The sequence below is a fragment of the Callorhinus ursinus genome, unplaced genomic scaffold (genome assembly GCF_003265705.2).
Source record: "Callorhinus ursinus isolate GAN/ISIS: 27379988/994484 unplaced genomic scaffold, GSC_fseal_2.0 scaffold43, whole genome shotgun sequence".
NCBI lineage: Eukaryota > Metazoa > Chordata > Mammalia > Carnivora > Otariidae > Callorhinus > Callorhinus ursinus.
Window position 1 is genome coordinate 6,812,757 of NW_027397105.1, and position 25,861 is coordinate 6,838,617.

The 25,861-nt window shown below is 44.2% G+C and overlaps 1 protein-coding gene across 4 annotated transcripts in view; it reads left to right on the top strand.

Moving 5' to 3' along the window:
- The window catches only part of ARHGAP44 (Rho GTPase activating protein 44), a 192,789-nt gene that overhangs the window by 863 nt on the left and 166,065 nt on the right, over positions 1 to 25,861 (top strand). The window lies entirely within an intron of this gene.

The window sequence follows — 25,861 nt, forward strand, 5'->3', positions numbered from 1 at the left end:
CCCCCCCCCCCCCCCCACCCCGCCCCCGGCCGCCTGGCTTCCTGGAAACAGGTGTTTGCTCTGATTGTGCTGGAGGCAGCCGACCCGCAGTCGCTCTCCGAAGATTCCCTCCCCTGCGCCGAGTTCAGGCTTCCCGGGGGGGTCCGGGGGGAAGTGTTGGGCCTGGTCGGCTTGGCAGAGCTGAGCCTGCGCCTCCTGCCGTGTTTGTTTTCTGGGACTATGACTGTACGAGATTCTGGATCTCTTTATTGGCCGGGTTTCTTAAGGCCATAGGTGTTGGAGAGGGGATCTGAAGGGGGGAGGGGGAGAGGGGGCAGGGAAGGTGCTGGTGGAATGGCGCTGCTGTCCGCTTGGTTCTAAGACCGATTTCAGTAGAGGGAGGGAGGCTGCAGAAAAGGGAGGTCCAACTCCTCTGGAAGATGAGATAAGCAGAGGATCACAGCCAGGTAGGGGAGGGGAACAGAGAGGCCCTACAGTCAGGAAGAGCCGGGCCCTAGGAAGCTGCAGGACCCAGCCTGCTGTCATTGCCTCGAAAATGGGCTACATCTGGGTTAGTGTCTCCAGGAGCCGCTCTGCAGGGTGCCAACATCTATTAACGTTACATAAGGATTCTGGTGGGTCTCTTCCAAAGCTAGACATGCTGTGAACACAGGGGTGTTGGGTAGAGGGGATTTTTCATGGGACTTCTGCTCCTGGAGAGGGATTTCCCTTGCTGCTGTGTGGCCAAGGAATTCAGGTGTTCAGTTTTCTAAAGCAAAGTGGAAAGCTGAGAACCCAGCCTTGGGTGCAGCTCAAGTGCAGGCTCCACACATGGAGGGCTCTCCACTAGGTTTACGCGGAAACCAAATACCTTTCTGGGGTGGGTAGTGGAGCCTGGCTGGCATCTGGCAGGGTGGGGGTGGGGACATCCCTGGGGAATAGGGCCCGAGAAACTCCCAGGTAAGCATACTGCCCTAATTCTGGTGGGCATCCGAGGGCAGGGGATGCGGTGGTTTCTTCTGCTTCCAGGGACTCCAGATGGTTTCCAAGTAACAATGTCTAAAATTGACTTGGATTCATTTCCCTTTCCCAAACACATGGGCTTTCACATGAGGGAGAATTTATGAATAGCAGAGTCAGATTAGCCCAGATTTCTGGCATGGTATGGCCACAGATAGAGCCTCACGTGGGCTGCTTTTTTGATATGTTGGACACTGAAATAGTGTTTTCCCGTCCTGGTCGTTTAGCAGATGACCGTCGAGCTGACCTGTCTTGAATATCTTGATTTCTGCATTACTCTGTGGGCCGGCAGCCAGCATCCCATCAGGCCAACTAAAGCGATCAGGAGCCCGCCCCCGCCCCCCAAACTGGGATTGCCGATCCCGCTTGGTCTTGGAGTTTCAGTTCAGTGCTCGAATGGAAATGTGAGCAAGGTGTTCAGGCTTTCTCCCTGGCGCACCGGAAACCAACCAACTCCTTTCTCGTTGCAGGACGTGTTTCAAAGTGGTGGGATTTATGAGCCTTAGGCATAGAACCTTTTTTTTTTTTTTTTTTAACCCTCCTCCACGGAGGGAATGACCCAGGAAGAGGGGACGCTGGGTTTCAGAATAAGTGAGCTTATTTGAAAGCACATTCTTGGAAGTCCAAGAAACTGGTCACCAAGAGAGTGGTACTTTCCACTTGTTTGTCGGGACTCTGGTGGATGCTGGTGGATGAATGCTGTCTTTATCAGATAGTATCTCTTGTGTTACGCGCCAGGGAAAGTGAGGGCCAGTCCACCACTGTGTCTCACTAATACGTATCCGTTTTGGTGACCTTTAGAGTGAACTTTTTAAAGCAAAAATCCGTTCATGTTTCTTTGCTGCTTGAGAGTTTCCAGTGGCATCTCCTTGCACTTAGCATCCCAGATCTTTCCGGAGGCCTATCGGACCTTACCGACTTGATGACTCCTTGTCTTTCCACATGCATTTTGTCCCACCTGCTCTTCATTCACTGTGCCCCAGCCACAGTGGCTTTCCTTGCCCCAAACACCCCAAGCTCATTTCCGTCTGGGGGCTTTGTTCTTGCCGTTTTCCCCCTTGCGCTGCCCATATGCCTGTTCCTCATCATTCAGGTCTTAGCTCAGAGGCCTTCGAGAGGTCACCCTCCACCATTCACTGTCTAACCCCTCATCCTGTTCAAGGTTGTCACCATGCCCCTCGCTCTGAAAGGCTCCTAGCTTACATCTTTTGTTTTCTTGTCTGCCTCCAATAGAATGTATTGACCGCCATTGTACGGCATCTGTAGCCCAATGCCTTGTAGACAGTTGATACTCAATTCATGCTTATTGAAAAGATTAAAACCGTTCACTGTAGCGTCCACAGTAAATAAAAGGGTAAATTAAAGGGACAGCCTTTACTTTGACTCCCCTGACTACAGTGAGGCAGGAGGTTAGCATTGCTTTTTAATTTCTTGAATCCGTAGAAGCCGTCGGATTGAATGTTCAGATTGCTTTATGGAGTTGCTTTGGTAAGCCACTGGATTCTTGTCCTTGGGTGTCTGGAAAGTGATGGCTTTCCTGTCTTCGAGGGAAGACAAGCAATAGGCCTGGGGGTCGCTCCTCCCCATAGCTCTTTACCGACTTGCCTTCCGAAAGTTGTAGGTTCTGGAGTTCTGAGTATAGAACTGCTCGGGACTAGCTCCAGTCACTTGAACGATTTAAGAGTATCTGTGCTTCAGTGTCCACTATGGAGTTACTAGTATTTTCTCCCGAAGTGCTCACATCTGAGTAGAGAGGGCATTCAGTGGCTGTGAAGAGAGTTTATAAAACCCATTGCCTTTAACTGGGAAGAGCTTCATCTCCTCCTCGGTGTGCTTCTCCATTCTCTGCACAGGTTCCTTCTGCTTTGAATTTTCCACTTTCAGTGTCTTCATTTCACTCCGTCCTTCGGGAAGCATTCCCTGGCTGGGCCTCCATGTGCCTCGTACTGTGTTCCGCACTAGGAAATGCTGAATCAGGACCAGCTGTAGGCATCTTTGGACAAATGCTATCATCCCTACTGGGTTACATGCACTATGGCGTGCATGCACTCATACGTTCATCCATTTCTTCATTCAGTAAATATTTATCAAATGCTCTGTGCCAGGCACTGCTGGAGTTCAAGAAACATTACAGCGCAGAGTAGACAAAAATCCCCATTCTCTTGGAATCTGTATTCTAAAGGCATGTTGTTTTTAAGCTGTATTGCAATTTTTATCTTGTTTATTTTGCCCTCTGGACTTCAGGTTCGTTGTAGGCAGGGACAGCTAACTGCCCTAATGCCTGGCATACAGTAGGTTCTCTGAAATTCTTTGACAACCGAATGAATGAGGGAGCCAAAGGTCCAGGTGTTGTGGATTGGAAAGTCGTGCAAAGCGGTTCAGAGGCGGGAGAAACTCCTGGGATTAGTTCGTGCCTGATTTATATGCCATTTTGTACCTTCAAGGGCATCTGTCGGTTGCTGGGGTGAGAAGCACCCTGAAAGGCATTCCGTTTTTCTTGGAGGTGGCACTGGTTTGTGTTGGGTGGAATGAAGCCCTGAGCGGAAATTTAGAGACCCGCTCACTGTAAGAGACGAGAGAAGTTAAACTGGCACCTTGATCTGGTGAAGAGGCTATTTCTCCCATCTCCCCCACCCGAGTCAGCACAATGGGGGTCCCAGTAGCCCCCACTTTAGAGGACCGTTATGAGGTCGAAGGGAGGCTGGCTCACATCAAGTGCTGAGCAAGTGGTTGATGAAGTTCATTGTCATTTTTCTCTTGTTGCCCACTCAGTCCTCCTGGCCTCTTAAGCATAAAGGGCTTCTTAGATTGTGATGGCCATTGTCCCGTGGTTGTTCTGAATGGGCACTGTGCCCCTCTGTGACAATGGGTGATGTTCGTGGTGTCTGGGAGTAGGCAAGGAGCAATGGAAGTGCGGGAGGAGGGCATGGACGTTCAAGAGCAGGGTGGTCAGGTTGGATTATTTGATTTTGGAGGCTCCCAGTTGGGAGTGGAAGACAGAGTTCTGTCTAGAGCCCCACTTCCATTCCTAGACTGCTCAGCATGCAGCCCCGAGCGGGCTTGGTTTTTGGTGCACAGCTTGGCTGAGCGTCTTTGCCACTATGCAGCTCTTGGGATGGAGCTGCAGCAGGCCAGGCGGACCGAGCTGGATGCTGAGGATGCAGAGCCTCTAGGTTCAGCCAAGCCGAGGAGCATCTGTTCCTTGAAGGTTTCTCTGCGACACAGCCTTGCCCCATCAGCACGCCTCCTAAGAGCCGTGACCCAGTCCATAGGACATCGGGGGCAAAGCCAAAACCAATTCTAAATTAGTCATCGGACGGCTTCGTTCCCCACCTATTATGGATGTCCCGTGAGCCGGACCTGTGTCAGATCAACGCAGGCCCTGTACGTCCTCCTGTTAGCCAGTCCCGCAGGGCTGGGCAGACCCACACTGGTCCCCGCAAGGAGCACCGTGCACGTTTATGAGGTCTCAGCGTGAAGTTTTTCGTTCGAGTTTTATGGAAGCTCATGTCTTGCCACCCGCTCTGGTGTATATATGTGAAATAACAGAATGTACTCACCAATTGATGAGCAGGCTAGCAAATCTGGAGAGAATATTCTTTGCCTGCATCTTCTGAGCTCCTTACTGTGCAGACCTGCCGGCTCTCAGCCTTCTGCTGGGCGGCTCTCAGCAGTCCATGTGAGGCTGGCTGGGCTTCCTGCAGAATGCTGTTACCCCAGACCTGCAAGTCATTGCAAGAGACCCGTTCTCTTCACCAGCAATTAATGACTTCCCCTCCCGCTTCACCTCCACCAAGGAAGTGCATCAATATTCATTAGTATTTTTCAGGGTGGGTGATAAGGACCACTTTTTTTTTTTCTTTTGCCTCCAGAGAAAGTGAATCAGCAGCCCTGTGAGGGTTGCCCCTTTTCGAGGGGATTAGTAGGCATCCCTTTTATTAATAACAAACAGTGGATTTCAAATGCTATATTGGTAACGACAGCAAATAATAAAATCATGCTTCAGCTCTGCGTCGAGTCAGGGGTAGGTCAGAGAGAAGGTTGTGGGGAGAGGAGAGCAAGGGGCTCTCCCACTGGGTGCTGGGCATCTCAGTATGCTGGAACCTGGGACCCCACCGCCCCCGGGAAGCGTGTGGCCATCTAGCAATTTAAAACTATCCTTTCTGTCCAGGAAGCAGATGTTTTTGCTTTCATTTTCCAACTTTAGAGTTTATTTTTAGAGTAAATGTTTATTTTCCCACAGAATTCAATTTACTTTTTTTAACTTTCTTTTTGGTTACATAAACAATATTTGTTTATGGTAGGAAAGTTAGAAACTTATAGATGGGCGAGAAGGAAAAACATGACCGGTAATCTCACTACCTGGGGACCACATTTATTATTTTGAATATCATTTTCTCAGTTTTTAATAGGCATGTATTCTTAAAAAAGAGATAGAGACCATATTCTGTCTATTTTTTTTTTTGCAATCTGCTTTATCCCCCTGTGTTAAATCTTGAATATCACCTCGTTTCAACAACTATATGTCAACGACTATATATCCATAGTATAATTTTTCAGGGTGCGTAATATTCCACTATAGTCAACCAATTTCCTTTTGCTAATCACGTAGCAAATACTTTTCGTTGGTTTGCTTTCCTAGCATGAAGTCTTAGAAGTGGAATTTCTGGGTCAAAGAGCGTGTGAGTTTTTAAGACCACCTGAATGTATATTTTATACATCCAAGCATACACACGTGTTATATTTACATCCTCAGCAGAATTGCCAATTTCTTCCCCTTAACCCTCTTAGGAAGTAATATCACAACTTTGTTAATGCACAGATGAAAAACCTCTTTGCTTCTCTTTCAATTTCCAGTGACATAGGGCATTTTTTAAGTTGACTGGACGTTTCTTCCCTTTTCTGAACTGCTTGCATATGTCTTGCCCATTTTTCTAAAGTCATGTCATAACTGTTTTCCTATTGATTTTTAGGTAATTTTTAATATATTAAGCATATTTGTGCTTTGTCATATGCCCACCCATCTCCCTGCAGTTTTTTACCTTTTATATTTTATGTCTTTTATAATATTTTGTGATCTGAAGTCTGTCAATTTATGGTTTGTGCTTAAATACTATGCTTAATGTTTTCCCCAGCCTGAGATTACATAAAAATTCATACGTTTTCATTACCATTTATGTAATTTAATTTTACCATCAGACTTTAAATTCATCAGTCATTAATTTTGGTGTATGACATGATTAGGGTGTCACATCTAGTTTTCCTTTAAAAAAAAAAAAGTAGGGAGCACCTGGGTGGCTCAGTCGATTGAGCGTCCAACTTGATTTCGGCTCAGGTCAGGATCTCAGGGTCATGGGATCGAGCCCTGCATAGGGCTCTGTGCTCAGTGGGGAGTCTGCTTGGGATTCTTTCTCCCTCTACCCTTCCCTCCTGTTCGTGTATGCACTCTCTCAAATGAATAAATAAAATCTTTTAGAAACCCCAAGTAGTTACCCTACTATCAAATTGAATAATGTGATTCAGTCCCACTGTATTGAAGTGTCATCATGTACTAAGAGGTTTCACCTACTTGGATCTGTTTCTAGGATTTCCAATTTGTTCTCTTGACCTGTAAGTTGGCAGGAATGTGAGGTAGGCCCACCTGCCCAGGTGAGCAGCAGTGGGTTGATGTCCCATGCTTTGGGTGGGAGGAGCTGTGGAGTTGTTCTGGTTCCCAAATCTCAGCTTCTCCAGGGCAACTCCTTGGCTTGGCAGTTAGAACTCAGCAGCTTTGCTTGAGGATCTTGTTGGCCTTTACCACAGCTGATCTACACATTATTCCCTTATAAATTAGAATTGCTTATGTTTCCTTAGCTTTGCTTACCTGTTTATTTTTTTCCCTTGGCATTTTTATAAGTGAATGTATTAAGATGGAGGAGATTGACAATTTTATGCTAGTGAGTATGCTGAGAATTCTTCCCATGTGGGAATAGGGTATGCTTATTCAAGTCTGTTTATGATCCTATAAAATCGGGTTTGTCTGTTTAAGTCTTGCACAATTTTGCTTTTGTTTTTAGGTAATTTGTCATTGTCACTACTCTTGCCTTAATGATTGGAAACTTCTGTTATTTATTTTTTTTTACTCTTTATTGGTGGAATATAAGAAAGCTATTGATTTTTGTGTAATTGTCTTAACAACCACTGTCATAAACAATCTCATTAGTTTTAAATGCTTCTTACAAAAATTGAGGCTATCAACTTTTCCAGGTAGACATTAATATTTTCTGCAGATAATCATTTTGCTTCTTCCTCACCAGTATTTATACTTATTTTCTTGTCTAATTGCATTGTCTAGGACTTATAGAACAGTGTTATTGGGGCAATAAGTAAGCCTCCATGTCTTTTTACTATCCTTCATGGAAATGCATGATAATTGGCTCAAGAGATTTTGTTTTTTAATCACGTTACCTATTACATAATTTTATTATTTTACTTTGGGTTTTTCTTTGGCACCAAAGTTAAATTTGATTAAATGTATTCTCATGGTCTTTAAAGATCATCATATCTTTTCCCTTCAACTAATATATTCACTCAGCAATTTATGCTATAAATTCGCTATTGAGCACTTACTATGTTCCAGACATTGTTTTCACTGGGGATACACCAGCAATAGAGTTCCTACCCATGAAGAACTTGTGTTTTATGAGTTTGACTCATAATGAGTCAGATTTTCTAATATTGAGTTCCCCTTGTCTCCCTGCAATCAATCTTATTTGACTGTGATTTAATTTTTAAAAATGCTGCTAGATTTAATTTGTTGTTTTATTTAGGATTTTGGCATTCAGTATTCATAAATAAGAACATCTGGATTTTTTTTTTCTTTTGCTACACCTGCCAAATTTTTATAACCTTGTGAAATGAATTGCCCACTTCCTTCTGTTTCTGGGCAGTGAGTTAAGGAACTAACATGTTCGTTGAAGGTTGGAAACAACTTTCCAGGATATTTTTTGGAGGCAGATCTTTGACAGGTTTCCCAATTTCTTCATTGGACTATTTATGCTTTCTGTCTTTTCCTGAGTCGTTTTGAGTAACATAGTTTATAGGAAGGCATTCATTTCATTATGATTTTCAAATTTAATAGAATCTTCTCTGAGTATAGAGTCATAGTTCCTAATTTGCCCTTCTTTCTCTTTCTTCATGCTAACCAGCTTTGCCAGGGGCTTTACTTTCCTCCACATCCTGTAGAATCAGCTCTTAGGTTTAATCTTTTCTTTAAAAAAAAAAAAATTCTCATTAGCTCCTGATCAATGTTTTCTTCTTCTATGTGTCATAAATTTTGCTTTTTAAAATATTTTTCCCTCTTGATTTCCTTGGGCTGATTTTGTTCTTTAGTCTTTAGTCTTCTGTGTTGTATTTGGGTAGGTTAGGCTCTGCTATGGTAATGTGTGAGCTCTGGAACCTCAGTGGCTGAACTTTGCAGAAGTTTATTTTAAGCTCACATGAAATGTGTTGTGAGTGTGGGGACTTCCAAGGACAGCTTTCCTCCATGTGTGATTTAGGGATCCAGTCTGCGTCCATCCTCCCTCTCCCATACCTGCACCTCCCTCATCTCCGTACGTGGCTTTCAGTCACTGCTAAAGATGAAGAGAGAACGTAGAGATGCCATACTGGCTTAAATGCCTGGGTCTGGATTTTACAAATGTCACCTGTGCTCATGTTTCATTGGCTAGAACTAGTCACAAAGCCTCCTTGTGTATGACAGGAGATGGGGGCCTCTACCACGGCTGTATAACCAGGAGTATAATCTCTCTTCTCTCCCACTGCCCATCTTTGAACTCCTCCTTGTTCCCCTGCTCCCTCCACAGTTGTGCCTACCAGAAGGTCATTCTTTCTCAACCCTGGATGATTGGAGTTGTTGATTTTCATTGTCCTTTGTAGGAAACTGAGATCCTTCAGAGGAGCGTCTGAAACTGTGAGATCCTTCAGAGGACCATCTTTAGGATAACAAACTTACTGATGTCCACTATTTCTCATGTCAAGATTAATTTTTGATTTTTTTTTAAAGCCCTTCTTACAGTGAGGAGAAGAATAATGAGAACAGAAATTCTCTCTCATCTTGCCACACTGGAATGTCACCTACTTGATGGGATTATTGCCAGGGTTAAGTAAGATAATAAATATAATATCCTTGGCATAACCCCTGAGAAATAATAAGCACTCAATAAATCGTAGGTTTTACCACCATCCCTTGCTGTACTGAAAGTCTCTTTGACATGAGGCATTCGTTTTGATTTTTATTTATAGGCCTGAGTACCTGGGAATTACAGCTTGAAATTCATACCCATTTGTCTTATTTTCCCAAATCAAACCCAGTTGTTCTGTGTTTAGTCACAAACTTGAAATAATCTAGAGGTATCAGTAATGCTCATGGCCTCATACATTTAATACTCACTATTAGTTGTTGTATTACCTGGGGTAGTCTAGGTTATGCCACTATGACAGAAACCCTCCACGTCACTGCACCTTACAACCCCGGCTGGTGGGGACTGGGAGTAGTCCCCCAAGCACCCAGGCTGCCATAGCTCTGTTCCACACCTGCCTGTATCATGGCAGAGGCAGTAAATGAGGTTGTGGTCAATCACACCCTGGTTCCTGGTGTCATCTTCTGGAAGTGCCATGTCACTTCTATTCACATTTCATTGGCCAAACTAAATCACTTGGCCACACCTCACCTGACATGGGGCGGGCAAAGGCAATCCTTCATGGACCCAGAAAGAACAGAACCACAAAAGCCATAGCGATGTCACCTGTAGCCGAGACCTGGGCTGTGTGCTTCATAAGCATTATTTTTATGGACTTTTGCAACGTCCGTATGAATTGGGTGCTGTTTATAGCCTTACTTTACAGGTGGGGAATGGAGGCGAGAAGTGATGGACGAAGAAAGGGACAGAGCCAGATTCGGGCTGGATCCTAAGTAGGTCGGGCACAGGCAAATGCATCCTCTGGTCTTGCTCTCCCTGACAGTGGATCTCTGTAGCATCGGGGTCCCTCCAGTTACTTCAGTTTAGGTGGTTTTGCAAATGCTAATTAACTGCTCTTGACTTGAATAAAAATAATGTCACATTCACTTCAGGTAATGGGTATCTTGTATGTCGCCTTAACCACAGAGAGTATATGATGAAATTTCTGCCAATAGAACATTCTTCACTTTGTTTCCTTACTGCAGTTCCAGAGAAAGGTTAAGAGAAATGCCCTTTGAAAGTAATTTCTTTCTTTCTTTCTTTCTTTTTTTTTTTATCTCTGTGCTCGCTGTGGAAAGAAAGCATTGTGGGTACCCACCAAAGCCCTTACAGACTCCCGCATAACATAGTAAGCAAAGAGACCTTAAAAAATAAGGAATATGCGAAGCAGACAGAGCTTTGAGCTCTGTCTCCTGGTGCATGTCACTGATTGCAGGTGTACGTGTATACCCACTCGTGGTCATAACTACTCTTTACTCCCAGAGTAGGTTGTGAAGTTTCCCTGCTTTCTACAGAACCTCAGAGCAGGTGCATTGTTGCTGCTGGCTACACTGTTGGGAGTTGAGATTTGCTCCCAGACCCCCTGGCTTGGAGGTGGATGTTGTTTATCATTGTACTCTACCAACTGCAGTAGGGGAGAAAGTAGAAAAATGTAAATGTCCAATATTAGTGGAGTGATTAATTGTGGCACATCTATACAATTGTAACAACCTCAGTGTTTTCATAACACTCCAAAAATTTGAGGGCTTGAGATAAGAAAACAGGATACAGAAGTGCATACAAAGTTGAGACTGCACAGTGTTTTAAAAAAAATCGCATAGAAAAGACTGGAAGGAAATCAGGAAAGACTGGAAGGCTTAGCATGCATTATTTATCTCTGGGCCGGCTTATGAGTGGTTTGATTTCTTGCTGCTTGTACTTTTTTAAAAAATTCCAAATTCTTTAAACATGCATTTTATATGTTTATAAAAAAAAAATCCTCCCAGGATTCAAAAGGGGCAAAGGTAAAATGTAGCTGGAATTTCTCATAATGATGTTTTAAGTTTGGGGCCCTGAAAGGTCTAGATAAATATGCTTGAAGTTCTCTTGAGCCTTGGTTTCAAACATGGGAAACTTCTTATCTTTATGCTCTGGAGAGGACGTGATGTCAGATCTCATTTTATAGAATAAACCAGTCTGTCATTAGGAGTGATATGCTAATAGCCTTTTCAGGTTGCTAATTCTGAAGACACAGAACATTTTGAAACTTTGCATGACTCGAGGCTGAGGACAGGTGGTTCCTGTGGCAGGTTAGGGTTCTCTGGTTGCAGCCCCAGAAATGGACTCGGGCTCATCTAAGTAGAAGAGGAGATTGGGAAGAATGGGGGTAGTCACGGAATTGGAATGACCAGGGAGTGTTCCTAGAGCAGAGGTCCTTCATTTGTGTTCTTGCCTTGAATCTCTCTCTCTGACTTCCTGCAACACCGGCCAGACTATATTTTTTTTTAAGATTATTTATTTATTTATTTATTTGAGAGAGAGAATGAGATAGAGAGCATGAGAGGGGGGAGGGTCAGAGGGAGAAGCAGACTCCCTGCCGAGCAGGGAGCCCGATGCGGGACTCGATCCCGGGACTCCAGGATCGTGACCTGAGCCGAAGGCAGTCGCTTAACCGACTGAGCCACCCAGGCGCCCCAGACTATATTTTTTAATCCATGGACAGAAGAATGTCCTTTTCCTTTTTTAACAGGTTTTGTTCTGTGGAGGTGGGGTACGACTGCTAGGACTGTGGGAAATGTGACACACTGTCGGTTCATCTTAGAAATGTACAAGTCCCGCATCGGGCTCCCTGCTCGGCGGGGAGTCTGCTTCTCCCTCTGACCCTCTTCCCTCTCGTGCTCTCTCTCTCTCTCTTATTCTCTCTCTCTCAAATAAATAAGTAAAAATCGTAAAAAAAAATGTACAATCCGCATTTGTATTTAAGGCTCTGAGAAGTTCTGCGGTCAGGAAAACTGTTGATCATTTGTATCACTTAGAATGCCTTGAACTGCAGTAGCGGGCGTCAGTTCAGAGCAGCTTAAAGCATAAGGTAACTATTTCAGATGACAGGGCATCCAAAGGTAGGGAGAGTCCAGATGCCTTGTCATCAGGGCACCTGCTGTCTTCCATTGCTTTGCCTTCATCTTTGCATTGGTCTCTTCCTCAGATTGGCTTTTATTTTTTTTTCTTTCTGCTCAGAATACAGCTGTTAGTGGTAGCTGAAGTAATCTGCTTTCATGCTTATAAACCAAACGGGAGGCAAGATAGGTGCCATGGTCTGCATCTTTGTGGAGGGTGAGGGTGGAGCATCGTAAATAGGATTCATGCCCTGATCAGTGGCTCTGGAAAGCTCCTTTGTCCCTTCCACCATGGGAACACCAAGGCACCGAGATGATCCAGAAAACAGCCCCCCACCACATCAGCTGGCATCTGGATCTCGGACTTCCAGCCTCCAGAACTGTGAGAAATCAATTCCTGTTGTTTCTAAGCCACCCCAGTCAGCGGGGTTCTGTTGGCACAGCAAAAAGGGGACTGGGACAAGGGGAGCAACCCACAGGGTTCCAGTCATGGGAGAAGATAAGAGTCCTTTCCTCCAGTCTAAGCCAATTCATTCACATGTGGGCCATTGACCATTAACACAGGTCGGAGGGAAGGGCTGCTGATGGGCCTCCAGCCTGGGTCTTTGAATTAGTCACTGGCTGGGGAGGTAGGATTATGAAGACTGGCTTGGAGCCATTTATGAACCTTTCTGGAGTTGGGTGGGGGGAAACGTCTTCTGAGTCAGGAGAGCTTCACAGGGGAGCAACTGATACCTGGACCAAAATCAGACTTCTGTTCGGAAGGGAGAAGGAGCGAAGCATTCTGGGTAGGTGGCAGTGTCCACCGGAGCTTGTTCAACCCAGCATTTTGAGTAGGAAAACCATTTTCCGTGAACATCCATTCCTTCAACTAGAGTTTGTAGCACGTTATCGCGGGGAATGTTAGTCAAGAAAGTTTGAATCTTACTTTGGCAGTATCTTCCTCACTGTTGATCAAGCCTCTCCTTTCTGTTTGTCAGAACTGTTTTCTTATATTCCAGAGTGCTGGTTCATAGCGATGTATAAAACTTGGCACACTGTAGTATAGTTACAGTGTTGCATACGTCTCTCTGTTGTAATCTTGTAGTCGGCCTGCAGATGCCCAGCACAGTGTCTAAGATACAGAAGGGACTCAAGAGCCCTTTGTCAAATTCATGCACATAGCTCAGTGGAGATGTCAGCCTGTCCTGCCTCTTTCCACTCTTGCTGCTTCCTTTGTGCATCCACGGCGCTGGGCTTGTCCTCTTTTATCCCCTTTTTCACCCTGCTTTGATTCTAGTCGCTGTTGGTTCTGTTTGCCCTACTGGACTGGGAGCTGTATTTGCAGGGGCTGGGGCTTACTCTTCTGTGTCCTGTCTGTGTTGTCCAAGGTGCTTTGCAAACAGCAGGAGCCGGTCCTTATCAGGGTGCTGGAAATGAGGCTGCTCAAACAGGTGTCACAATCTTTAAAAAAAAAAAAAAAAGATTTATTTAGAGAGAGAGCGAGCGTGCATGAGCAGGTGAAGGGGCAGAGGGAGGAGAAGCAGACTCCCCGCTGAGCGGAGAGCCCCACATGGGCCTCAATCCCAAGACCCTGGGATCATGACATGAGCCAAAGGCAGACGCTTAACCGACTGAGCCACCCAGGTGCCCCCAGAATGGATTTTTTTTTTATCACGTAATTGACGTTTCCCATGCTAAATGTTTAGCTGTAGGCTTATAATCATGCCTTGGTGATCTCCCAAGATTGTATGATATTAGCAAAAATAGGACATGGCTTTAGGATTAGTCCTTGATACAAGTTGCCTTCAATTCAGAAGTATGATTCTCTAATCATAGGTATGAGTAGCGAAGACCAGTGGACTTATACCTATGTCCCATACCTATGCCACTGCATAGTCACATATGCTGGGAGGAATGTGTAAGGCATGACAACCTAGTGAGTAAAGAAGCCATTCATCTGGGCGCCTGGGTGGCTCAGTCGATTAAGTGTCTGCCTTCGGCTCAGGTCATGATCGCCGAGTCCCAGGATTGAGCCCCACGTTGAGCTCCCTGCTTAGCAGGGAGTCTGCTTCTCCCTCTCTCTTTCCCTCTGCCCCTGCTCCTTCTCTCTCAATCAATCAATCAATCAATCAATCAATAATAAATAAATAATAAATAAATAAATAATAAATAAATAATAAATAATAAATAATAAATAAATAAATAAATAAAATAAAATCTTACATAAAAAGTGGCATTCATCAAACATATCTGTTGACCACCTACTGTTACCAGTGGGGTCCTTGGGAAGCAGATACTGAAAATAACATGCACAATGTTTGTTTGGAAGTGCTGTTAGCGTCCGTACCTGTGGAAGAGACGAAAGGAAGTGGGACTGGGGAGAGGAAGTTAGGCTGTGATGTGGACCCAACAAAGGCCTCCATTGGTTCCATGTGGGGTGCTGGAGCTTGGGTGTCCCTTCAACGTTCTCCTGAGTTGGGGAGAAAGGACTGAGCTCCTACATCTCTGCATTGATTGGTCGCTGGAGTTTGCCTTTCCCTGGAAAGCAATGTCAAGGGGTAGACAGCCGAGGCTGGTCATCTGGCTGCCTTCCCAGCAGCTGGGGAATAAGACCTTCATTCCTGAAGGGCAAGAGTGTCCGCTGTACCTACCATGTGCCGTATCTTGTGCTAGAAGCATGAGAGTGGGAAAAACAAGTAAATAAGCCATTACCAGAAGGTCGAGGGGGGAGTTGTTTGTGGTACCAGGAGAACATCCCTGGGTTTGGCTGGAGTGGGGTTTCGGAGGAAGTCCTGCAAGCTGACACCTGAAGGGAGAGGCACTGTTAGGAAAAGGCAAGTGGAAATGATGTGTATGAATGCCAAGGGATGTAGGGGGTGGCTCCTTCAAGGAAGTAGAGTAAGATCTCTGTGTTTGGAATGTCACTGGGAGTAGGGACGAGGCTTATAAATCAGATGACTCTCTTGCCCAGACAGGGACACCTCTGAGAGTGACTACAGAATTGATAGGGCCAGGGCAGCAGGTAAAAACCCGAGCAAACTTTATAATTACCCTACTTCTAAGACATGATTCAGTAGATTGGGATTTTGCCTAAGGACCAGGGGTAAATTACTGAGTGATCCTTTGACCTTTCCCCATAGTCTTTGGGTTATGAGCCTGGGTCCTGAGGTTTATATCATGCCTCCATCATGTACAAGTTGCAAAACTATAGGCCAGTCACTGAGGTTTTTATAAGCCTCAATTGTGTTATTTGCAAAGTGGAATATTAATAATTCCTGGCTTATGATATTGTTTGAAATGAATTAATACAATAAAGTACTTAAAGTAGTTTCTGGGATGGAGCAAACCCTCAGTGAGTGTAAAGATGCTGTTGTTGTTACTTTAAACAGAGGAGTAGCAAGGTCAGATTTGGGTTTTGGAACGACGAGTCTGGATGCAGAGTGGAGAACCAAACGGAGGGGAGCAAACCTGGTGGTGCGGAGACACTAGTTAGGAGTTGATAACTGTTGATTAGGAGACTAGCTGGTCATCCCAGTGAGATGTTGGGCATCTGGAGCAGATCTGTGGCCATGAGGAGGCAGGATCTGCAGAGGTTCCAGAGAGATCGAAGACGTTGAGTCAGGGGACCTTGGTAGGACTTGGGGGAGCGGGAGGAGATAAGCTGCTGCTGAGGTTTGGGTTTGGGCCAGTTGGATGTGGATGCCAGTCACTGAGAGGGAGTCCCAGAGAAGGGCATGGGGGAGTCAGTGGGCAGCTGGGATGAGGGGCTGGAGCTTGGGAGAGAGGTCTGGGAGGTGGAGCCGGGAATCCTCAGCAGGTGGGTAGAAACGAAGGTTGGGAATGGGGGGGAGTGCTGAGAAGAGCCCGAGGCTGAAGAACGGCCTGGGGGGAGGGTTGGCAGGAAATACTAGATGGGCCGGAAGCAAGGGGAATACCCTGGTAGCCCCGATTTTAAGATAGAGTGTTACCCGGAAAGGAAAGCCTTGCTTCACCCACTGTGTTACTTTCCTACAGTTCTGTGACGGATTAGCACAAATGAGTGGCTTAAAACAACCCCAAACGATTCTCTCACTGTTCTAGGGGCCAGAAGGCCAAAATCAAGGTATGGGCAGGGCCAGGCTCCCTCTGAAGGCTCTCCTGGAGAATCTGTTCCTTGCTGTGGTATAATAAACAGTATCTCCTCTTTGTTCTTAGTTCTGGGCACAGAGATTTAAAAAAAAATCCTTGGAATTTCTGGAGTGATCGTTGTGCTTTCTCATGCTAATGCGGTGACTTCATGCCAGGGCCCCTACATAGCTTTGGGATGGGTTCTAGTCACCAGAAAGACCAACCACATAATTAAAGCTTTGGAACTTGGGGCCGGGCCAGCCTCCAGGGAAGTGAGGGGAGCCAGAGTTCAGTGCTGTGGCCAGTGACTTCCTCCTTCATACCCATGTAATGAAACCCTACAGAAAAGCTCCGGGGATTGAAGCTCCGTAGAGCTTCCTAGCTGGGGAGCACACTGATGTGCTGGAAAGGCACCTAGATTCCATGAGGAGAGGTCATGGAAGCTTGACCTAGCTCCCCGGCCCATCCCAGACCTTGCCCTGTGCATGTCTTCCGTTGGGTTGTTCCTGAGCTGTGACCTTTATCCATGCACATAAAATTATACTCCTAAGTATAGTGCTTTTGGTGAGTTCCGTGAGTCGTTCTAATGGGTTATGGGACCTGACTGGGTTGCGGGAAGCCCTGAATTTGTAGCCAGCTAGGCAGATTTATGGATGGTTTGGGGACACCCAAAACTTGTGGCTGGCCTCTGAGGTAGGGGCAGTCCTGGGAAGTACTTTGGCCTTAACTTGTGGGGTCTGTGCTAACCCTGGGTGGTTAGTGTCAGAATGGAATCGAATTGTAGGACATCTGGTTGGTATCCGGGAAAAAGTGTCAGGACTCTCTCTTAGCTTCTGGTGTTGCCAACAGTCCTTGAGTGTCCTTGGGCTTATAGACTCATCCCTCCAGTCTCTGCCTCTGTTACCACGTCTTTCTCTCAGTATGTCTCGTCTCTACTTATAAGGACCCCAGTCATATTGGATTAAGGTCCACCTACTTGAGTACAATGTCATCGTACCCCTATCTCTAAGAACCCTGTTTCCAGCTAAGGTCACATTCTGAGGTTCCTGTGGTTAAGACTTCATCCTGTCTTCTCAGGGGATGACATACTTCAACCCACAACACCCACGAAGCACGCACTTCTCATTCCACAAGCACTACTTTTTTTCTCTCTGCTTTGTGCCAAGCACGGTGGTGTGAGGATCTTGAGGCCAAGAGAGAGAGAAGTCAGTCAGATAATCTTGCCCTCAAGGGCCTTATACTCCAGTGGGGAAAATAAGACAGAACATATTGTGACTATTTGAGGCTGGTTTTTATGAATACCCTAAGATGGTATGAAATGTCAGAGTGATTGGGACGATGGGACAGTCACTTATGGCTTCAGTCGTAAATCAGGATTCAAGAAGCAAAAAGTGATGTAAGTTGGACCCTGGAAGGAAGCCTGGGGTTCTGACAGAAGGAGATTGAGGGAAGGATGGAAATGAAGATTAAGGTAGCGAAGTGCACACACAAATCTAAGATATTAATCTGGATGCATATAGAATGTATTCTTCACAACATTATTAACTCATTAATTAGGTCAAGAGACATGTACAGACGAAACACTGTGTGAATCAAATCTAAATGCACCAATATGCAGCCATCTCCATGATTCACTGACAAAGGCAAAGAACAAGATGCAGAATACCTCCTGTGGTATTCGACCTAATTTTTTAGTGTATGGTAGGTGATTAGGCTCCCAAGTACTCAACAATTACCATGCTTGTAAATGCATACAACATCTCTGGAAGACTATTAAAAATTTGCCAACAGTACCTCTTGGTAATTTGGGAACAGAAGACAGAGGGAGACTGGCATTTCTCCCTGAACGTGTGAGCCAGTCTTAACTCGTTTTCAAAAAACAAGTTACTGTTCTAACGGACCTTGCTTTTGCATTTTGAAGTACCTTATTTCTCTTAACAAAAGCCACAGACGGGGAGAAGAGTCACAGCCATAACTGTGTTCTAGAACATTCTCTGTGTATCTGGAGTATTGGTTTTCTCGATCCAGTCGTTACCCAGAGGCAGTTTTCATGCAAACAGACCTGGGCCGGTGGGCTCAATGGACCATTAGGCTTCCTTACCTGTCACTGTTGACCAAGGCTGTGGTCACATTTCTGTGCTGCTGTGCACCTTTCTGCTCACTCTCTCTCATGATGGGAATTTGCTTTGCACGCCGTAAGGATCTGCAGAAACCATCATGCACAGTTCAGCATGTACAAAAGCATGGTCACGGGAAGGTGGGCCTTCCTCCATCAAGACCCTCCTGTGGACAAGTTTGTCCCAGAATGCCACAGAGAAGCTGACATTTCTCCTGGTCCAGCTGACTGAGGGTGTCAGTATGGAATGGGGCTCGCTCACTCAAATCACTCCTGTCCGTGGCTCACAAGCATCTGGACCTCAGGTCTTTGGTGTCAGGTTTTGGGATTTCTCCTCAACATTCAGAAGGGCAGTTGCTTCCTTCTCTATCAGAGTTATTGACTGCATTTTATGCCCACTGTGGAGCCCAACATGGGGCTTGAACTCATGACCCCGAGATCAAGACCTGAGCCGAGATCAAGAGGCGGATGTTCAACTGACTGAACCACCCAGGCGCCCCTGCATTTTGTATTTTTATTGCTGGCTAAAAGTTTAATTATCTAGACAGTGTTTGTTAGGCTTTTAATGCCCTTTTTGATAAACCTGATATTTGTATAGTGCACAACCTCATTGGGGTCTTTCAGATTCTGATACACTCTCTCTTGAATGGGGGGTGGGGCATGCCAAGTCACACACCCAATCCTGTCATTGTGCATAAACCTACCAAGATTGCTTTATAACTTTTCTGTACCTTGAGCAGCTACAGAGGCTGGAGTGAAAGACGAGGAAGTTCATATGTAAATATGAATATGTGCACATACATGTGCATATTAATTCTTCATTTCCATGTGCTATGCTCCTCCAGCTTGGTACCCTTTCTGCTTTCTGTATTCCTTTATTATGTCCCACTCTTTCCTCATTTTTACTTTTGATTTCTTCTTTCTCTTTACCCTTTTTTTTTAAGACCTCCTTTACTTTCCACAAATCTTTTTTTTTAAAGATTTATTTATTTATTTTTAATTTATGTTTTAATTTTTTATTGTTACGTTAATCACCATACATTACATCATTAGTTTTTGATGTAGTGTTCCCTGATTCATTGTTTGCGCATAACACCCAGTGCTCCACGCAGAATGTGCCCTCTTTAATACCCATCACCAGGCTAACCCATCCCCCCACCCCCTCCCCTCTAGAACCCTCAGTTTGTTTTTCAGAGTCCATCGTCTCTCATGGTTCGTCTCCCCCTCTGACTTACTCCCCTTCATTCTTCCCCTCCTGCTAACTACTTCTTTTTTTTTCTTAACATATATTGCATTATTTGTTTCAGAGGTACAGGTCTGTGATTCAACAGTCTTGCACAATTCACTGTGCTCGCCATAGCACATACCCTCCCCAATGTCTATCACCCAGCCACCCCCTCCCTCCCAACCCCCACCACTCCAGCAACCCTGTTTGTTTCCTGAGATTAAGAATTCCTCATATCAGTGAGGTCATGTGATACATGTCTTTCTCTGATTGATTTATTTCACTCAGCATAACACCCTCCAGTTCCATCCACGTCGTTGCAAATGGCAAGATCTCATTGCTTTTGATGACTGCGTAATATTCCATTGTGTATATATACCACCTCTTCTTTATCCATTCATCTGTCGATGGACATCTTGGCTCTTTCCACAGTTTGGCTATTGTGGACATTGCTGCTATAAACATTGGGGTGCACGTACCCCTTCGGATCCCTACATTTGTATCTTTGGGGTAAATACCCAGTAGTGCAATTGTTGGATCGTATTGTAGTTCTATTTTCAACTGTTTGAGGAACCTCCATACTGTTTTCCAGAGTGGCTGCACCAGCTTGCATTCCCACCAACAGTGTAGGAGGGTTCCGCTTTCTCCGCATCCCCGCCAACATCTGTCGTTTCCTGACTTGTTAATTTTAGCCATTCTGACGGGTGTGAGGTGGTATCTCATTGAGGTTTTCATTTGGATTTCCCTGATGCCCAGCGATGTTGAGCACTTTTTCATGTGTCTGTTGGCCGTTTGGATGTCTTCTTTGGAAAAATGTCTGTTCATGTCTTCTGCCCATTTCTTGATTGGATTATTTGTTCTTTGGGTGTTGAGTTTGATAAGTTCTTTATAGATTTTGGATACTAGCCCTTTATCTGATAGGTCATTTGCAACTATTTTCTCCCACTCTGTCGGTCGTCTTTTGGTTTTGTGGACTGTTTTTTTGCTGTGCAAAAGCTTTTTATCTTGATGAAATTCCAATAGTTCATTTTTGCTCTGGCTTCCCTTGCCTTTGGCGATGTTTCTAGGAAGAAGTTCCTGTGGCTGAGGTCGAAGAGGTTGCTGCCTGTGTTCTCCTTTAGGATTTCGATGGACTCCTGTCTCACGTTTAGGTCTTTCAACCATTTGGAAACTATTTTTGTGTGTGGTGTAAGGAAATGGTCCAGTTTGATTCTTCTGCATGTGGCTGTCCAATTTTCCCAACACCATTTGTTGAAGAGACTGTCTTTTTTCCATTGGACATTCTTTCCTGCTTTGTCAAAGATGAGTTGACCATAGAGTTGAGGGTCCATTTCTGGGCTCTCGATTCTGTTCCATTGATCTATGTGTCTGTTTTTGTGCCACTACCCATACTGTCTTGATGATGACAGCTCTGTAATAGAGCTGGAAGTCCGGAATTCTGATGCCACCGGCTTTGGTTTTCTTTTTCAAGATTCCTCTGGCTATTCGGGGTCTCTTCTGGTTCCATACAAATGTTAGGATTATTTGTTCCATTTCTTTGAAAAAAGTGGATGGTATTTTGATGGAGATTGCATTGAATATGTAGATTGCTCTAGGTAGCATTGACATCTTCACAATGTTTGTTCTCCCAGTCCATGAGTATGGAACGTTTTTCCATTTCTTTGTGTCGTCTTCAATTTCTTTCCTGAGTATTTTATAGTTTTCTGAGTACAGATCCTTTGCCTCCTTGGTTAAATTTATTCCTAGGTATCTTACGGTTTTGGGTGCAATTGTAAATGGGATCGACTCCTTGATTTGTCTCTCTTCTGTCTTGTTGTTGGTGTATAGGAATGCCACTGATTTCTGTGCATTGATTTTATATCCTGCCACTTTACTGAATTCCTGTATGAGTTCTAGCAGTTTTGGGGTGGAGTCTTTTGGGTTTTCCACATACAGTATGCTATCATCTGCAAAGAGTGAGAGTTTGACTTCCTCTTTGCCGATTTGGATGTCTTTGATTTCTTTTTGTTGTCTGATTGCTGTGGCTAGGACTTCTAATACTATGTTGAATAGCAGTGGTGAGAGTGGACATCCCTGGCGCATTCCTGACCTTAGGGGAAAAGCTCTCAGCTTTTCCCCATTGAGAATGACATTCGCTGTAGCTTTTTCATAGATGGCTTTTATGATATTGAGGTATGTACCCTCTATCCCTATACTCTGAAGACTTTTGATCAAGAAAGGATGCTGTACTTTGTCAAATGCTTTTTCTGCATCTATTGAGAGGATCATATAATTCTTGTTCTTTCTTTTGTTAATGTATTGTATCACGTTGATTGATTTGCGAATGTTGAACCAACCTTGCAGCCCAGGGATAAATCCCACTTGGTCGTGGTGAATAATCCTTTTAATGTACTCTTGGATCCTATTGGCTAGCATTTTGGTGAGACTTTGCATCCATGTTCATCAAGGATATTGGTCTGTAATTCTCCTTTTTGATGGGGTCTCTGTCTGGTTTTGGGATCAAGGTAATGGTGGCCTCATAAAATGAGTTTGGAAGTTTTCCTTCCATTTCTATTTTTTGGAACAGTTTCAGGAGAATAGGTATTAATTCTTCTTGAAATGTTTGGTAGAATTCCCCTGGGAGGCCAGCTGGCCCTGTGCTTTTGTTTCTTGGGAGATTTTTGATGACTGCTTCAATTTCCTTAGTGGTTATAGGTCTGTTCAGGTTTTCTATTTCTTCCTGGTTCAATTTTGGTAGTTGATACATCTCTAGGAATGCATCCATTTCTTCCAGGTTATCTAATTTGCTGGCATAGAGTTGCTCATAATATGTTCTTATAATTGTTTGTATTTCTTTGGTGTTGGTTGTGATCTCTCCTCTTTCATTCATGATTTTGTTGATTTGGGTCATTTCTCTTTTCTTTTGGATCAGTCTGGCCAGGGGTTGATCAATCTTGTTAATTCTTTCAAAGTCCAGCTCCTAGTTTCGTTGATCTGTTCTACTGTTCTTTGGGTTTCTATTTCATTGATTTCTGCTCTGATCTTTATTCTTTCTCTTCTCCTGCTGGGTTTAGGCTTTATTTGCTGTTCTTTCTCTAGCTCCTTTAGGTGTAGGGTTAGGTTGTGTATTTGAGACCTTTCTTGTTTCTTCAGAAAGGCTTATATTACTGTATACTTTCCTCTCAGGACTGCCGTTGCTGTATCCCAAAGATTTTGAACAGTTGTGTTTTCATTTTCATTGGTTTCCATGAATTTTTTTAATTCTTCTTTAATTTCCTGGTTGACCCATTCTTTCTTTAGTAGGATGCTCTTTAGCCTCCGTGTATTTGAGTTCTTTCCGACTTTCCTCTTGTGATTGAGTTCTAGTTTCAAAGCATTGCGGTCTGAAAATATGCAGGGAATAATCCCAATCTTTTGGTACCAGTTGAGACCTGATTTGTGACCTAGGATGTGATCGATTCTGGAGAATGTTCCATGGGCACTCGAGAAGAATGTGTGTTCCATTGCTTTGGAATGGAATGTTCTGAATATGTCTGTGAAGTCCATTTGGTCCAGTGTTTCATTTGATGTGTTTATTTCCTTGTTGATCTTTTGCTTTGATGATGTGTCCATTTCAGTCAGGGGGGTGTTAAAGTGCCTCACTATTATTGTATTGTTGTCAATGCGTTTCTTTGATTTTGTTACTAATTTCCTTATAAAATTGGCTGCTCCCATGTTAGGGGCATAGATATTTACAATTGTTAGATCTTCTTGTTGGATAGACCCTTTAAGTAGGATATAGTGTCCTTCCTCATTTCTTATTACAGTGTTTGTTTTAAAATCTAATTTGTCTGATATAAGGATTGCCACCCCAGCTTTCTTTTGGTGTCCATTAGCATGGTAAATGGTTTTCCACCCCCTCACTTTCATTGTGGGGGTGTCTTTGGGTCTAAAATGAGTCTCTTGCAGACAGCATATGGATGGGTCTTGTTTTTTAATCCAATCTGATTGCCTGTGTCTTTTGAATGGGGCATTTAGCCCATTGACATTCAGGGTAACTATTGAAAGATATGAATTTAGTGCCATTGTATTGCCTGTAAGGTGACTGTGACTCTATATTGTCTGTGTTCCTTTCTGACCTGTGGTGCTTTTAGGCTCTCTCTTTGCTTAGAGGACCCCTTTCAACATTTCTTGGAGGGCTGGTTTCGTGTTTGCAAATTCCTTTAGTTTTTGTTTGTTCTGGAAGCTTTTTATCTCTCCTTCAATTTTCAATGACAGCCTAGCTGGATATAGTATTCTTGGCTGCATATTTTTCTCGTTTAGCGCTCTGAAGATATCATGCCAGTCCTTTCTGGCCTGCCAGGTCTCTGTGGATAGGTCTGTTGCCAATCTAATGTTTCTACCATTGTAGGTTACATATCTCTTCTCCCGAGCTGCTTTCAGGATTTCCTCTCTGTCTCTGAGATTCGTAAGTTTTACTATTAGATGTCGGGGTGTTGACCTATTTTTATTGATTTTTGAGAGGGGTCCTCTGTGCCTCCTGGATTTTGATGCCTGTTTCCTTCCCCACATTAGGGAAGTTCTCTGCTATTATTTGCTCCAGTATACCTTCTGCCCCTCTCTCTCTTTCTTCTTCTTCTGGGATCCCAATTATTCTAATGTTGTTTCGTCTTATCGTATCGCTTATCTCTCGAATTCTGCCCTCGTGATCCTGTAGTTGTTTCTCTCTCTTTTTCTCAGCCTCTTTATTTTCCATCATTTGGTCTTCTATATCGCTGATTCTCTCTTCTGCCTCATTTATCCTAGCAGTTAGTGCCCCCATTTTTGATTGCATCTCATTAATAGCCTTTTTGATTTCGACTTGGTTATATTTTAGTTCTTTTATTTCTCCAGAAAGGGTTTCTCTAATAACTTCCAGCTTTTTTCAAGCCCAGCTAGTATCTTTAAAGTCATGATTCTGAACTCTAGGTCCTACATCGTACTAATGTCCGTATTGAGTAGGTCCCTGGCAGACGGTACTACCTGTTGTTCTTTTTGCTGAGGTGATTTTTTTCGTCTTGTCATTTTGTCCAGAGGAGAATAAAGGAATGAGAGAAAAAATGCTAACAGGTTAACAACGTCCCCAGCAAATATACTCTATACAAATCAGAAAAGACCTGAAACCAGGGGAAAAGAAAGGCAAAGAAAGGAAAAAGAAAGAGGAGAAAAAAAAAAGAAAAAGATAAAAACAAACAAAAACAGAACAAAACAATAAAAAACGGAATATGATCAAATATGATCAGGCTAGTGCATAGATCAGTGCCACACACTGGATTTTGGGTGTATTTTGGTCTGTTAGAAGAAAGTGCCTGCTAAAATTTTAAAGGAAGAAAGACTTATATATGTACAAAATTAGGGTTGATACAATGAAGGGATGGAAGATGACTGTAAAGATGAAAATTATAAAAGGTTTTATAAAAGGAATTGATAAGATAAGTTGTTTGCAAAAAGAAAGAAGATTTAAAAAACAAAAAAGGGAGAGAATGTGATTAGGCAGGAGACTAGAACAAAGCCATACACCCGTGATTTAGGGTATATTTTGATCTGTTAGAAGAAACTGTATCTCAAAATTTTAGAGAGAACAACTTATATATATATATGCCAAAAATAAGGGTAACTACTATGAAGGGATATAATATGACTCTAAAAAAGAAAAATAAAATTTTTTTTTTTAAAAAAGGGATTGATAAGATGTGGTTGAAAAAGGGAAAAAGAAAAATTAAAAAAACCAATTAAAAAAAATTAACTTTGAAAAACTAATGAATCATGGTAAAAAAGCCATGAATTCCTTGTGCAGTATTCCCCTAGCGCTGGAGTTCTCCCGTTCTCCTTGATCGGTAAACTTGGTCTTGGCTTGCTGGCTGTTCGTGCTGATCTTCTGGGGGAGGGGTCTGTTGCCGTGGTTCCCAAATGTCTTTGCCGGAGGTGGAATTGCCCCGCCCTTGTCGGTCTGGGCTAAGCAAGCTGCTCGGGTTTGCTCTCAGGAGCTTTTGTTCCCTGCAAGCTCTCGGTACAGCTTTGGAGGACCAGGGTGAAAATGGTGGCCTCCCAATCTCCGCCCGGAGGAGCTGAGAACTCGGGGCCCCGCTCCTCAGTGCGCCCCCAGAGAACAGCAGTCAGTCACTCCCGTGTCCCCGGTCTCCGGCCGCTCTCCGTGCTCACCGGGCCTGTGACCGAGCGTTGCTATCTCTGGCACCCGACCCCGTGTGGAGTCCCCAAACCCAGCAGATCCCTGCGGTGCGCTCCCGCGCCGCTCCTCCCGGGGAAGGAAGGGGAGTCTCCCCAGCTCTGCCGCTTGTTTGGTCCCTGCTGGAGGAGCAGTGGCCCGACTGGGCCGCGG